We start from the raw sequence: 13,578 nt of genomic DNA on the forward strand, positions 1-13,578 counted from the left end.
TATGCACAAACTATACAAAGGAGGAACACAACCTGACTAATAGTAGCGCGGTCCCGGAGGTCCAAAAATGGAAGACATCATGTCGTTCCATTCTCCAAATGCAAATGAGCCGCTACTACTACTTCCTCCTTGTTGTTGTTGGGCTCCCTCTTGTTGCTTCGGATCAATCCATTGTGAGTGGTGAAGCTGTGGAGTCGGATACGACACACTACCATCATAAGGTGGTAGCGAGGCATAATCCACATGTTGTGGATCCACAACTACCGGTCTCCCGGCATGCCAATCTGCGTGCATCCTTCTCTCTTGATCGTCGTAATACCGATTATTCATTTCCACCTCTTGGGAATACGCAAAAGTGCGGTTCCACGCCTCACTACGATTAAAGTTTTGTTTCAAGGACTGCTCTATGCTTGCACTCATCATGGTATTTTGATCATATAACGTCCGCTCCGGACCCGACCAAGTTTCAAAAACGGAAGCCAGAGGGCGTTGGTTTGCTATCACCTCTTGCATGGTACCTTCATAAGCCCACCCGGGCACATAAGATCGCTCCATATAGTCGTAGAAAGCACCACCATAACCTCCACCCGGGCCCCCTTGCCCCACATTCAAATTCACACCACCTTGTGGTTGCTCTTCATAATCTTCATCCCCGCTCGGGATCTCCGCCTCACTCTCGGGTTCATCCTCTTCACCCGGTAACAAATCTCTAGCACCCGCCTTAAGCGCCCTCCATCTTTGCCACTCGGATTTAAGCTTATGATACCGCTCCGATTGTGTATACGTCCAACCAATTCCCAACTTGTCTAACGTAAACGGTTGATGCCGTTTCGTTGCCCCTCGATCTTCGGACGTAAGAGCCTTTTGTTGCTTCATTAACCCCGTTATGATTCGACAATATGGTACAATGTCCCTTCCATATTTATTCCGGCAAATCCATAAGTGGTTCATGATCAGATAGCGTATCGGAAAACGCGGAGACCCATGCATTAATGAATATAGAACAGGTACCTCCGGGAACCTCACCTGCTCTTTGTCCCCCCTTCGCTGTATAACATTCAACAAACAGATTGCCAACAATAATTTCGCTTCGATCTTTAAATTCTTCCGATACAACACTCCATGATAAGTACCGGGCAAAAATAGCGCTGCCAACATGTCGTTCCAACAGGGGTGCTTCTCCAGCTTCACCAAAAGGTCATCAAGGGTGGGAACCATATAATCACGGGCTGGAAGGCTATCGTATTTCCCGAGCTTCTTCAACGTATCAAAGGACATCTCCACTGGAACCCCGTGAACTTCACCAATCAACTTCATTTGCGATGGCCTTTCATATGTGTTGCATTTAAGAGTCGCCATCCACTTTTGTATCTCGGTGATAAACAAATTGCTTTTATCTTTATCAAAACATTTTAATGCCGACTCCTAACCTAAAGCCCGGAACTTGTCAAACACCCCAAACTGACCAAGCTCAACTTCCCGGACTTCCCTCTCACATATAAAGGCCGCTACCTTATTCTTCAACTTATTCATGCGGTCATGATAGAGTGTTGGTTGCCACTCCTCTGGTTGCTCATCCAAAGGACCCGAGTTCCATATCGGCTTTTCCGCCGGGTCCAACTCCATTTCTTCCTCGCTCCCACTTTCACTTTCATCCACTCGACCCAAATATTGTCTCTTTTTCGGTTGTTGTTCCGGCTGTTTACCCTTTCCCTTTGATGATGAGGATGAACTCGATCCTGCTTTTTCTTTCGTCTTAACCATTTTCCTACACACATTAGAGCAAACAATACAACCAAACGAAACAAAATTAGACTCTTTTCTCCAAAATATCCCCACACTTGCTTGTTACTATGGTTGTAGATGTTAGTGAACCAAAACTTTTTATAAATCCCCCTTTTTTTTCAAAATTTGGGCATGATGTCTCTACAATGTAGAGGTTCCCAAAAGTTCACTACTTTAATTACAAATCCCACATCTACAACCATAACCATGTTCAAATAACCAATTTCATGACCATATCTAAGAACAAGCAAGTGGGTATGGGCAAATAACCTAAATGACCTTCATTCTCACAATGTATCATCAAAATATAGTAAATAAGCTTTCATACCTTAGTTTGAAGATGCAAGAATGCTTGTGAAACAAAAACTCCCAAAACCCCTAAAAATTTTTTCGAACTAGGGTTTGAAATTCGAACCCTAAAGCTTCGTTTTCTCATGAATCTCTTGTCAAAATCAGAAACTACGTGAAAAAATAGTCAAGATAGACTCCGATTTCACTTAGTTTGGACAAGAATTGAGAAGGTTATGGAGAATTGAAGGTTGGAGAAGAAGATGGATTTTGTGGGTCTTTGTGAAAGAGATGGATGTTGATAGATAGAATGAAATTGTGTGGTTGGGGATGACTTCACGTGACCAGATGTTATTATTATTTATTTATTATTATTTTTTTTATATATACATGCCGAACCGGAACGCCGTATTGACTTAAACTGCGCACCGTAAATTACGGTCAGACCGTAAATTACGGTGAAACTTGAACACAAAATTCTACCGTAAAACAGTAGAGATGCACCGTAAAGATCAAACATTTTTTACATCCACCGTAAATTACGGTGAAACCGTAAAGTACGGTGGTCGCTGGGCATGTCTGATTTGCTGCAAAATGCTGTTTTTATGCATATTTTTATATTTTTCAATTTTTTTATGTTTTTAAATTTTTCAAAAAGGTGTAAAAATTACCCTACCCCTCGAAAGTCCCGTGTTGTCCTCAACACAATGTTAGAATAATTCGTGACCCGAATATCCCCACACTTGTTTCAAGCACGGATTTCAAGGAAATACGGTAATTTTACAAACTATACAAAACAAACAAAACAAAACACTACTATTTACACTACCAAACCTGGGCCTCTTATGGTTGTTCCTCATCGACCGGGCGCAAGATGTAGCCCGCTTTATCAAGCTCCAAGTTGTTGATGTCTTCCCCTCCAAGTATGGCTTCAACCGGTGACCGTTCACCGTTTGTTGTTTAAGTGTTTGCTCATCTTGGATGTCTACGTCACCAAACCTTCCAACTCTCCGAATGACGTACGGGCCCATCCATTTGCTTTTAAGCTTGCCCGCGAACATCTTGATTCTTGAGTTGTACAACCAAACTTTTTGACCCACTTCGAACGTTTTCTTTCTCAATTTCGCATCGTGTACTTTCTTGAGCTTGTCTTTATTAGCCGATGCACATTCATACGCCTCGTCCCGAATCTCTTCTATCTCGCTTAATTGCAACTTTCTCAACTTCCCCGCCTCGTCATAATCCGCATTTACCGTTTTAATTGCCCAATGTGCCCGATGCGCTAGCTCCATTGGCAAGTGATAACCCTTTCCATACACCATCCGATAAGGCGTTGTGCCAATAGGAGTCTTGTAGGCTGTTCGGTATGCCCATAATGCATCGTCTAACTTACTCGACCAATCCTTCCTATCCGTTCTTACTGTCTTCATGAGAATTTCTTTGATTTGACGGTTGGACACTTCGACTTGTCCACTTGTTTGCGGATGGTAAGGTGTGGCAATTCGGTGATTCATGCTATACCTCTTCAATAATTTCCCAAAGTTGAAGTTCTTGAAATGCGAACCACCATCACTTATAATAACCCGCGGGATGCCAAAACGAGAGAAAATGTTGGATTGAACAAATTTACAAACAACCGAATGGTCGTTTGTTCGTGTTACAATAGCTTCAATCCACTTCGAGACATAATCCACTGCTACCAAAATGTATAGGAAGCCATTCGAATTCGGGAAAGGACCCATAAAATCTATACCCCATACATCAAATATCTCTACAACCAAGATTGGTTGTAATGGCATCTCATCCCTCTTCGATATACTTCCCATTTTTTGACAATTTATGCAATTTCTAGCGAACTCACATGCATCCTTGAAAATGGTGGGCCAATAAAACCCACATGAAAGAACCCGATAACCTGTTTTGTGCCCACTAAAATGACCCCCACATGCAGAAGAATGAGCATGGGTCAAAATTTCCAACACTTCTGTCTCGGGCACACACCTTCGTATAACTTGATCCGGTCCAATCTTGAAGAGATCCGGTTCATCCCAAATATATTTTTTCACTTGAACCATAAATTGTTGTCGTCGCTTCTTGGTCCAATGATTTGGGATGGCACCCGTGGCTAAATAGTTGACATAGTGAGCATACCACGGTGCAACAAAGGTGGAAACGACTAGGAGTTGCTCATCGGGAAAACTTTCATTGATTTCACTAACATCATCGATCCCTTCCACCAGAATCCGAGACAAGTGATCCGCCACTACATTCTCACTTCCCTTTTTGTCTCGGATTTCTAGATCAAACTCTTGTAGCAATAATACCCACCAAATCAAACGAGGTTTCGCATCCTTTTTCTCCATCAAATACCGGACCGCACTATGATCCGAATAAACCACCACCTTGCTCCCCCAAATATACGAGCGAAACTTATCCAAAGCATACACCACCGCTAATAGTTCCTTCTCGGTTGTGGTGTAATTAAGTTGTGCTTCGGATAAAGTCTTGCTCGCGTAGTAAATCACCACTGGCTTTCTATCAACCCGTTGACCCAAAACTGCACCAATAGTGGTGTCGCTTGCATCACACATTATTTCGAACGGCTTCGACCAATCCGGTGGTTGCAAGATAGGAGCTTTGACCAAATGTTCCTTCAAAACAGTGAACGCTTGCATACACTCGTTAGTAAAATCAAATGGGACATCTTTTAATAACAAGTTGCATAAGGGTTTGGTGATAACACTAAAACCCTCAATGAAACGTCTATAGAAACCCGCGTGTCCCAAGAATGACCTCACACCCTTAACATTTTTCGGAGGTGGCAAAGATGATATTACCCGTATTTTTGCCTTATCCACCTCCATCCCCCTTTCAGAAATTACATGACCCAACACAATGCCCTCTTGCACCATGAAATGACTTTTCTCCCAACTTAGCACTAAGTTTTTCTCAACGCATCTTTTTAACACTTTTTGTAATTCGTTGAGACCAGCATCAAAACTAGTGCCAAAAATGGAGAAGTCATCCATAAATACTTCAAGCGACTCTCCAACCATGTCCGAGAATATACTCATCATAGATCGTTGGAAAGTTGCCGGAGCATTGCACAAGCCAAATGGCATCCGCCGAAAGGCAAAGGTGCCATATGGACAAGTGAAGGTGGTCTTGTATTGGTCATCCGGGTGTATTGCGATTTGATTGTAACTCGAATACCCATCCAAAAAACAGTAGTATTTTTGGCCCGATAATTTTTCAATAATTTGATCAATGAATGGTAGCGGGAAATGATCCTTAGAAGTGGCGGCATTCAATTTCCGGTAGTCAATACATACACGCCACCCGGTAACCGGTCTTCTTAGGCACAATTTGGGTGGGACTCACCCAAGCACTATCCGAAATCGGATAGATGATTCCCGCATCCAACCATTTAATTACCTCTTTTTTAACTACCTCCCGTAGGTTCAGATTCAATCGCCTTTGAGCTTCTCGTGTCGGCTTTGCATCTTCAGTGGTAATGATCTTATGCATGACGATGGATGGACTAATTCCTTTGAGATCGGAAATCGTCCATCCGACAGCTCCCTTGTTTTCTTTCAAGACTTCCAACAATGCTTGCTCTTGTGCCAACTCCAAATTAGAGGCAATAATGACCGGTAAAGTGTCATTATCCCCTAAAAATGCATACTTCAAGTGGCTTGGCAAGTCTTTAAGTTCCAACTTTGGCGGTTCCTCTAATGATGGCTTGGTACCCGAATCTATCTCCGCCGGTAGACCTTCAAATTGATGAGTCCATGGTGGTCTACCTTCTTTCAAAGCCATTGCATCTTGCTTTTCCTCTTCAACCCGGAGTGCATAAGCATGTACCTGTTCAGAAAAATCACACAGGCAAACATCCAAACCATCCTCCTCATACTCATGCGGGTTGCATCCGTCGACTATATCTGCCATGAAACACTCATCAACACCATTAGCATTAGAATTGTTAGTAAAAACATTCAAACGCATTTTTCGATTCCCAAAAGTCATGTCGACCGTACCAAATCTACAATCGATCATGGCATGAGCGGTGCTCAAAAATGGCCGACCCAAAATTACGTTTTGTTGTTGTTTTTGGGTCCGCCGACGAGTAGTCCAAGACTAGAAAGTCGACCGGGTAATAAAACTCATCAATTTTTACGATTACATTTTGAACCATACCCCGAGGTAGCTTATGAGACAAATCGGCCAAAACAACCGTCGTCTCCACCCTTGCTAACGGACCAAAATCATATTGGTCATATAAACCCCCCGGTAAAATGCTCACCCCGGCTCCAAGATCTAGCAATGCCTTAGCCATTTGAAAATTACCAACTTGTATGTTAATCAATGGCGTGCCCGGATCTTGGAGCTTAGGAGGAAGCTCCCCATTCAAAACCGCACTCACTTGCCCGGTTAAGTCCACCCGCTTAGGCACTTTCTTCTTGTTTTGCCTTTTTTGTGTACATAACTCTTTTAAAAATTTGGCATAGGCGGGTACTTGCTTTATTGCATCAAGAAGTGGGAGGCTAATTTTAACTTGTTTAAACATGTCCCACAACTCTTCTTTTTGGGGACCTCTCGATGCAATAAAGTTTTTCTTTCCTGGGTCAAGTAAAGCCGATGGAAAGGGGACTTGACTCGGTTCACCCTCAACTTTTTCACTCTTTTCATTTTCACCCAAACCCGGTTTATTAACATTTAATTCTTTTGTTTTTACCGGTGAAACATCATCATCACTTTCCATACCCGTAATATCCTCAACTACCCCCTCAACCAATTCGGGTGACAAATTGGCTTTAAACTCTTTTCCACTTCTTAAAACACTAACATGATGAACATTAACATTACCTCGTGACGTACCATGCGAAGGATTTACCTTAGTGTCGCTAGGAAGTTGGCCCTTGTTTTTCTTCAATTCCGCCACGTCGGTTGCTAATTGACCCATTTGGGTTGTTAGTGATTGGATGCTTTTGTCACGAACCTCATCCTTTTGCATTCGAACTTCATGGAGTTGGTTCCGTTTTTGCATCTCCATTTGCATGCTCTTTAGCATCTCCATCATCTCGTTTCCACCCGAAGACCCCCCTTGTTCTTGTCCCGTTTGATATTGCTTTTGATAGCCTTGGTTGTTCGCGCCTCGGTATCCACCTTGGTTATGGTAGGGTTGGCGTGAACCAAAGTTACCTTGGCTACCTTGAAAATTCGTGTTAGCTTGATTTGAAGGGTTCCCATATCGAAAATTTGGGTGGTTCCTCAACCCGGGGTGGTAGGTATTAGAGTTCATGTTGTTGTAGCTTCTACCACCCCCTCCTTGACCTTGAACCGCATGGACTTCTTCATATTGCCCTTCCACAATCCCTTGGCAATTTTCAGCCGCATGACCTATTTCATTACACAAAGCACAAACATCATAAATTTGGTTAGTAGTTTGACATTACCATCATCTATGGCGTGCACTTGAGGTCGGGCAATGGCCGGTCGTGCTCTCCTTGATGCTTGAGCTTTTCTCTTTGATGTAGTTGCCATGCTCTCCAAGAACTCCCAATCATCGTTCTCATAATTTGTACCAAAAGTCCCACCGGTAATGGACATTAAATCACGCGCATCTTCAGCACTCAACCCTTCGTGAAAGGCATTCATCAACTCCCACAATTCAATTCTATGATGAGGGCAATTCTTTATCATCATATTAAATCGTTCAAATGCCTCATGGAACATTTCACCATGTTGTTGTTGGAAACTCCTCAACCCCTTTCGTGCATCGTTGGTCTTTTGGGCGGTGTAAAACTCATCCAAGAAAGTTTGTTGCGTCTCCCCCCATGTATATATGGATGCCGAAGGCAAAGTGTAGAACCATTTTTTCGCCTTATCTTCCAAAGAAAATTTGAATAATACCAATTTAATATCGTCGGCTGAGAACCCTTGACTCCCAAGAGTGTTACAAATCGAGTCATAAGCCTCCAAATGAAAGTAAGGCTCCCCGTTGCTAACCCATTATATTTTGGTAAACTTTGCAAAGAGTTGGTCGTCACTTCAAATGTCCTCCCTTGATCATTATGAGGAATGACTACCGGTGAAGAGTTTTGAGTGATTACCGGCCTAAAATGTGCTTCGATGCCCCTCACATTTTCTCTAAGGTTTACCAACAGCTGACTCAAGTAATAAAAATCTAGACTCTCTAACTTGACGAAACTACTCACTGGCAAGTGAACCGGTCGACTCTAGCAAAGAAAAGTAAGTCCGGATGTCGAACCCACAAGGACTCTATTTAATTACGTTAAAGACTTTATTTAGACTAGATACTGACACGACTAAACAATTGTTGTGTTTTAAAGGGGGGTTTTACTAAGTTCCTAAAATTGAAATTAAAATGAAATTAAACTAAGACACGAATAAGAACTAAGGTTTGATTAAGATGAGATTAACGACTACCTAGGGTTGAACCCAGTTTAACTGGGAATGGATTTCCAACGGTATTATTGTTGTACGGAGTCGGGATCTTAAAATACTAAACCTTAAGGTATTTCAAGCTAAGACCTCCCGACCCTTCTCAGGAAGAAACCTAGATTCTAACTTGGTTTATTAGACACAAATGCAATTAGGGAACTAAAACCGACTTCTCTCAAAACCTGTCTTAGCTATATATTGCACTGAGACCTAATAACTAACTCGAGCACGCAAGGATACAAATAATCAACACAAATTTATTATGTGAAAGACATTCACCAAAATCTATGTGAAAGAGTAAATAATCAACAATCAAAAGTAAATATGCACACGCACCAAATCAGAAATTCTAGAACACTTTACTTTCAAAGATCCATCCATAACAAACAATAAAAACCCGCTAAAAATCCAAACTTGATCAAACTATCATCTTGCCTAGGTAGTAACGAAAGTTTTAGCCAAGATACATGATGTCTAAAATCAACAAATCATGTTCAAAAAAAGAATTCATCGGAAACGTATTAAAACACGAAATTAAAGAAAACCGGGAGATAAGACCTGAACAATCTTCGTTTCCACGCTCCAAGCTTCAACAGTATGATTCCCGCAAGCTAAAGCACTCCAAAAACCTCAAAAATTACTCTGAAATTCGCCTTAGGGTTCTAAGATTCGTAAGTTGTTAATGGCGATGATTAACTTAAGTTTTTATACCAAACCCTAGTACAAGACAAATAAAACGTGACAGTTAACCCCGTCGCGTCGCACGACGGGGAAGGCTCCTTATGGTGGCGCGACGCCACCATCACAAAAGTCAGATTTTGTTTGTTACATGTTGGCGTCACGCGACTGATATGATCATCTGCCCGTGACGCGACGCCACAGGTGTTTTTTCACAGAAACTTGCGTCCAAAACTCAACTTTCACTCCCAAATTCTCCAAAATAATTCTAACACTTATTCCAAGTAGTTCCGGGACTTGATGTTTCAGCCGTGTAGCTCGTTTTTGCTCCTTTTTCAGCCACTTTATGTATCAAGACCTGGAAAACCAAAATTTGATCAATAGCACGCAATTCTAACTAAAACGAAACTATAAATAACGATAAATTGTACAAACTATAAACGAATAAAGGATGTATTTTGCAATACATCAAATATCCCCACACTTTCTCTTTTTTCGTCCTCGAAAAAGAATTATGCAACGGAATCAGAGACAAACAATCACTTGGGTCAAAAATTAGTTATATCTTATTAAAACCAAGGCTTGCGTTAGCCGCGATTGCGAATATACTTATCCCTTTAAACCCGAATCAAATCCTAAACCCTTATCATGTGATTTAATTTAAGTGCGGCCAGTCTACCTAGGGTCTCACACTAGAATCTACAGTCTACCTACTCCCACCTCAAGCTTATAGGACTAAGGGAACGATCATTTGACCAATTCCCAACCGTCTTATATCAAAACCAAGAGAGTTTACAATCAGATTTTTTTCTCTTTCCATTTTTTTCACTTTTCTCTTTTTTTTTCTTTCATGAGCGTAGACGATGCTTTCCCTAACCAAGAGGCAATCTGGCTGTAGAGGCGCTATCCCCAACCCAGATTACTTAAGCTTCGGTACTTTTTTTTCTTTTCTTTGCACGGTCGATTTCACACACCCTAGCGGTAATCCGGCTGTAAAGTCACTATCCCCAGCCCAGACTACATAGGAATGCACTACTTTCATTTAGTTTCTAGCTCACTTTTTATTCTATTTTCTCCTATTTTTCGCATGATCACAAACTCTAATAGTTTTAACTTATAACGGTGCCCCTTATACTATTATCGGCAGTTTTGGTTTCCCATATCTCCCAGGCGAAAACCCACTAGCAGACCGACAATTAAGGTATATTAGCTCAAAGGGACTTAAAACCAAACCTGGGCCTATCCACATATCCCTAACTAGACGCAAGGTCGATTTATTATAATCTCATATTATTATTATTATTATTTAACCCAAGCAAAAATTCACCTTTTCTATCATTTTCATTTTAAATATGCAAACTTCTTGTATCGAATGACATTTTCTGATTTTTTGACTTTTTTGGATTTTTCAAATTTTTTAATTTTTTTGTATTTTTCAATATAAGACTCGATTATTTATATGTATCCCATCCCCACACTTAAAGATTTCATTGTCCCTAATGCAAGAATGGAAATACGACTCAACTACCTAAAAACAACTACTAGACTACTAACGAACTAACTAAATAAATAACGAACTAACGACGAAATAAATAAATAAAATACAACAACAAAAAGGGAAACGACTTAGCTGATATGTGAGACTGTCAAAGTGCCAGTCATTTCCACAAAACCCATCCAATTCGAAACACGCTCAGCAAACAACTCTAACCTCGGACACGCGAACGAAAGCGGCTAACACAATCAACCTATCAATCATCAAACAAACTACCAAAACATATCATCATATATATATATATCAAAATCAACAGTAGTTCATCAGTTTCATCACATCCACTAACCCAGCCACCCTAACCAACCTGTTTAACATGTATAAATATCAGTACAGACCAAAAGTATGAAGATTAAAAACAGCATAAAAGAAAAATAATCAACAAAATATATAGTATCAGCTGCTGCTCCTGCATCCTCGTGCAATCCCCACACTACTCCTCACTATCCACTATCGGACTCATGACTGCTCTCCTGCCGACCACCTACACCACTGCTCTCCCCAAATACCTGAAACGGAGGCTTCAGATCAACCTGTGCACCAGCACCAGCCTAGCCCTCCTGCTGCCTACGCTGGAAGTAATCCAGGATCCTCATGCTGTGAGTGGACATCATATAACGAAGAGCATCATCCTGCCTCTCCTGACCCAACCGAAGTGCCTCGATCAAATGCTCCAGCCTATCAAATCTCTGCTCCACATAGCCAGAGAGTGACTCCAAAGTAAGAGGCTCAGGTGGAGGCTGCCTCTTTGGGTACTGACGTGCTGGCAGCTCATGTCGCTGCGGTGGCCGCTGTCGATGTGTGGGCTCAATCTGAATCATGACATCCTCAGCTGGATGTCCTTGTGGCGGCTGAACTTGTGGACCCTGTCTGATCGGATCTGATGTGCACAAAATGCAACATATAAATTACATCATTTGTGGCATAAAACTAACCCTTTTTTAGTACTAATGTTGGAAAAAGTGTGCTTTTGTCTTCCTTTTGTATTTTCAGGATTAAATGAGCTCAAATGAACAAAAGAAGCAAAAAGGCAACTAAATCTAACACAAATACAAGAAAAGGAACAAACGTGGCATGCCCGAACCCCCGACAGCATCTTCCAAAGCAAAACAAGGAAACAGAGGGTTGAACACGCCCCGTGCTCAATGAGCACGAGGGCGTGCCCAAGTTTCAGCAGAAAAGACAAAGTGGTAGAAGCTTCCATCGCCCACCATGGGGCCGTGCTCAGCTGACACGGGGTCGTGGTCAACTATAAGATTCGCGAAATCCAGGCAAATCTTGATAGTACAGATATGCTTCTGCACACGGGGTCGTGCTCAGCGGACACGGGGGCGTGGTCAACTAATGCAAACAAACTGCATTTAATGAAGAAAGAGAGGAGGATGGACACGGGGCCGTGCCCGAGCATCTGTTCAGCCTATAAATAGGAGTGCTTGGAGCTCTTGCAACTCATCCCTTGGCACACCACCTCTCTCACACTTCGCCTACCACCCACCACCATCACAACACCATCATCCACCACCATCATCCATTGTCCATCATAGAGTGTGTGAGTCATCTCGGGATCCAAGATTGATCGTAAGAGTTCTTGACAATCAAAGGCCATGTTTGCCTAAGTCTCTTACATCACTTAGTGAAGACAAGCGTTTAGTGTAATACTTTTTATTTTTAATCTTTTGCACTTTTTAATTGGTTTTGTATTAATGACTTTAATAACTAGTTTCTTATGTTGAAGGTGATTTTTCCTTATCGTTTGTCCGTGGTGTCTTGGCATTATTTTACTGTCTATATAAAATAAAAGATTTTCACCATTCATATCTCCACTGTCTATATGGAGGTATGTTGGCTACCTGGTTGGGGGTTAAGGGAACGGTTTGGAAAGAGTCTTGCCATTGTTCAGTGTATAGATCCTGCAAAGGACCTGGGTCAAATTTAGTAGGACCTCCTTCAATACCCAACGGTATTGGATGGCGGGGGTCCAAACTCTTTGACCCCCTCATAAGTTAAACTACTATTAAAACTTTAACTCGGCTACTTAGGACTGTATCCTTGCTGACTCAGACTACTTAGCCGAGGGTAACGTCGCCTTCAAAAGAGGGGCCTACCACATTATGCATTAATAACTTAATTAATTATCTTTCAATAATCCGACCTTTAGGATTGTATCCTTGCTGACTCAAACTACTGGGTTGAGGGTAATGTCGCCTTCAAAAGAGGGGCCTACTACAATAACTAGGATAATCTCTTAAACAAGTGCAAAAGTGCAAAAATAATCAAAGGTTACACTACACACGAGTCGGATCCAAGTGATTCATCTTGTCTATCTGTTTTTACTTTTATTTTACTTTTCAGCATTTTAGTTAGTTTTATTTTTCTAGTTTAAAAATCTTTTTCTAACTTTTTGAATTGATTAGATGTTGAGGATAAACCGGTACTAAAAGCTCTTGTGTCCTTGGACGACCTCGGTATCTTACCAACACTATACTACGTCCACGATAGGTGCACTTCCCCATATGTGTGTTTAGTGTTAGTGAATATCGTGTTTATAAATTTAAAACTTGGCTAAAAAGTGTAAAAGGGGCTTAAAATATACACCTAAAATATAACACACCTAACGCACATCAAGTTTTTGGCGCCGTTGCCGGGGACACAAGGATCTTAAGAAAGTTAGGAATCAGCGGCCTAATCAATTTTTTTTTTTTGGATTTTCTTAAATTTTCAGCTTCTGCAGAACTCAGCACGGGCCTTGCCCGCTGAACACGCCCCGTGCCCAATCTTTGGAACTGGCAATCCTGTTTTAAGTCAGACAG

The 13,578-nt window shown here is 41.6% G+C and overlaps 1 non-coding gene across 1 annotated transcript; it reads left to right on the forward strand.

Moving 5' to 3' along the window:
* The first annotated feature begins 7,747 nt into the window (after positions 1-7,747).
* On the forward strand, positions 7,748-7,853 carry LOC118483515. Its single transcript, XR_004870805.1, has one exon. It is a non-coding gene; the product is annotated as a small nucleolar RNA R71 (small nucleolar RNA).
* Positions 7,854-13,578: the final 5,725 nt, after the last annotated feature.

Source organism: Helianthus annuus, chromosome 10 (assembly GCF_002127325.2).
Source record: "Helianthus annuus cultivar XRQ/B chromosome 10, HanXRQr2.0-SUNRISE, whole genome shotgun sequence".
Classification (NCBI taxonomy): Eukaryota; Viridiplantae; Streptophyta; class Magnoliopsida; order Asterales; family Asteraceae; genus Helianthus; species Helianthus annuus.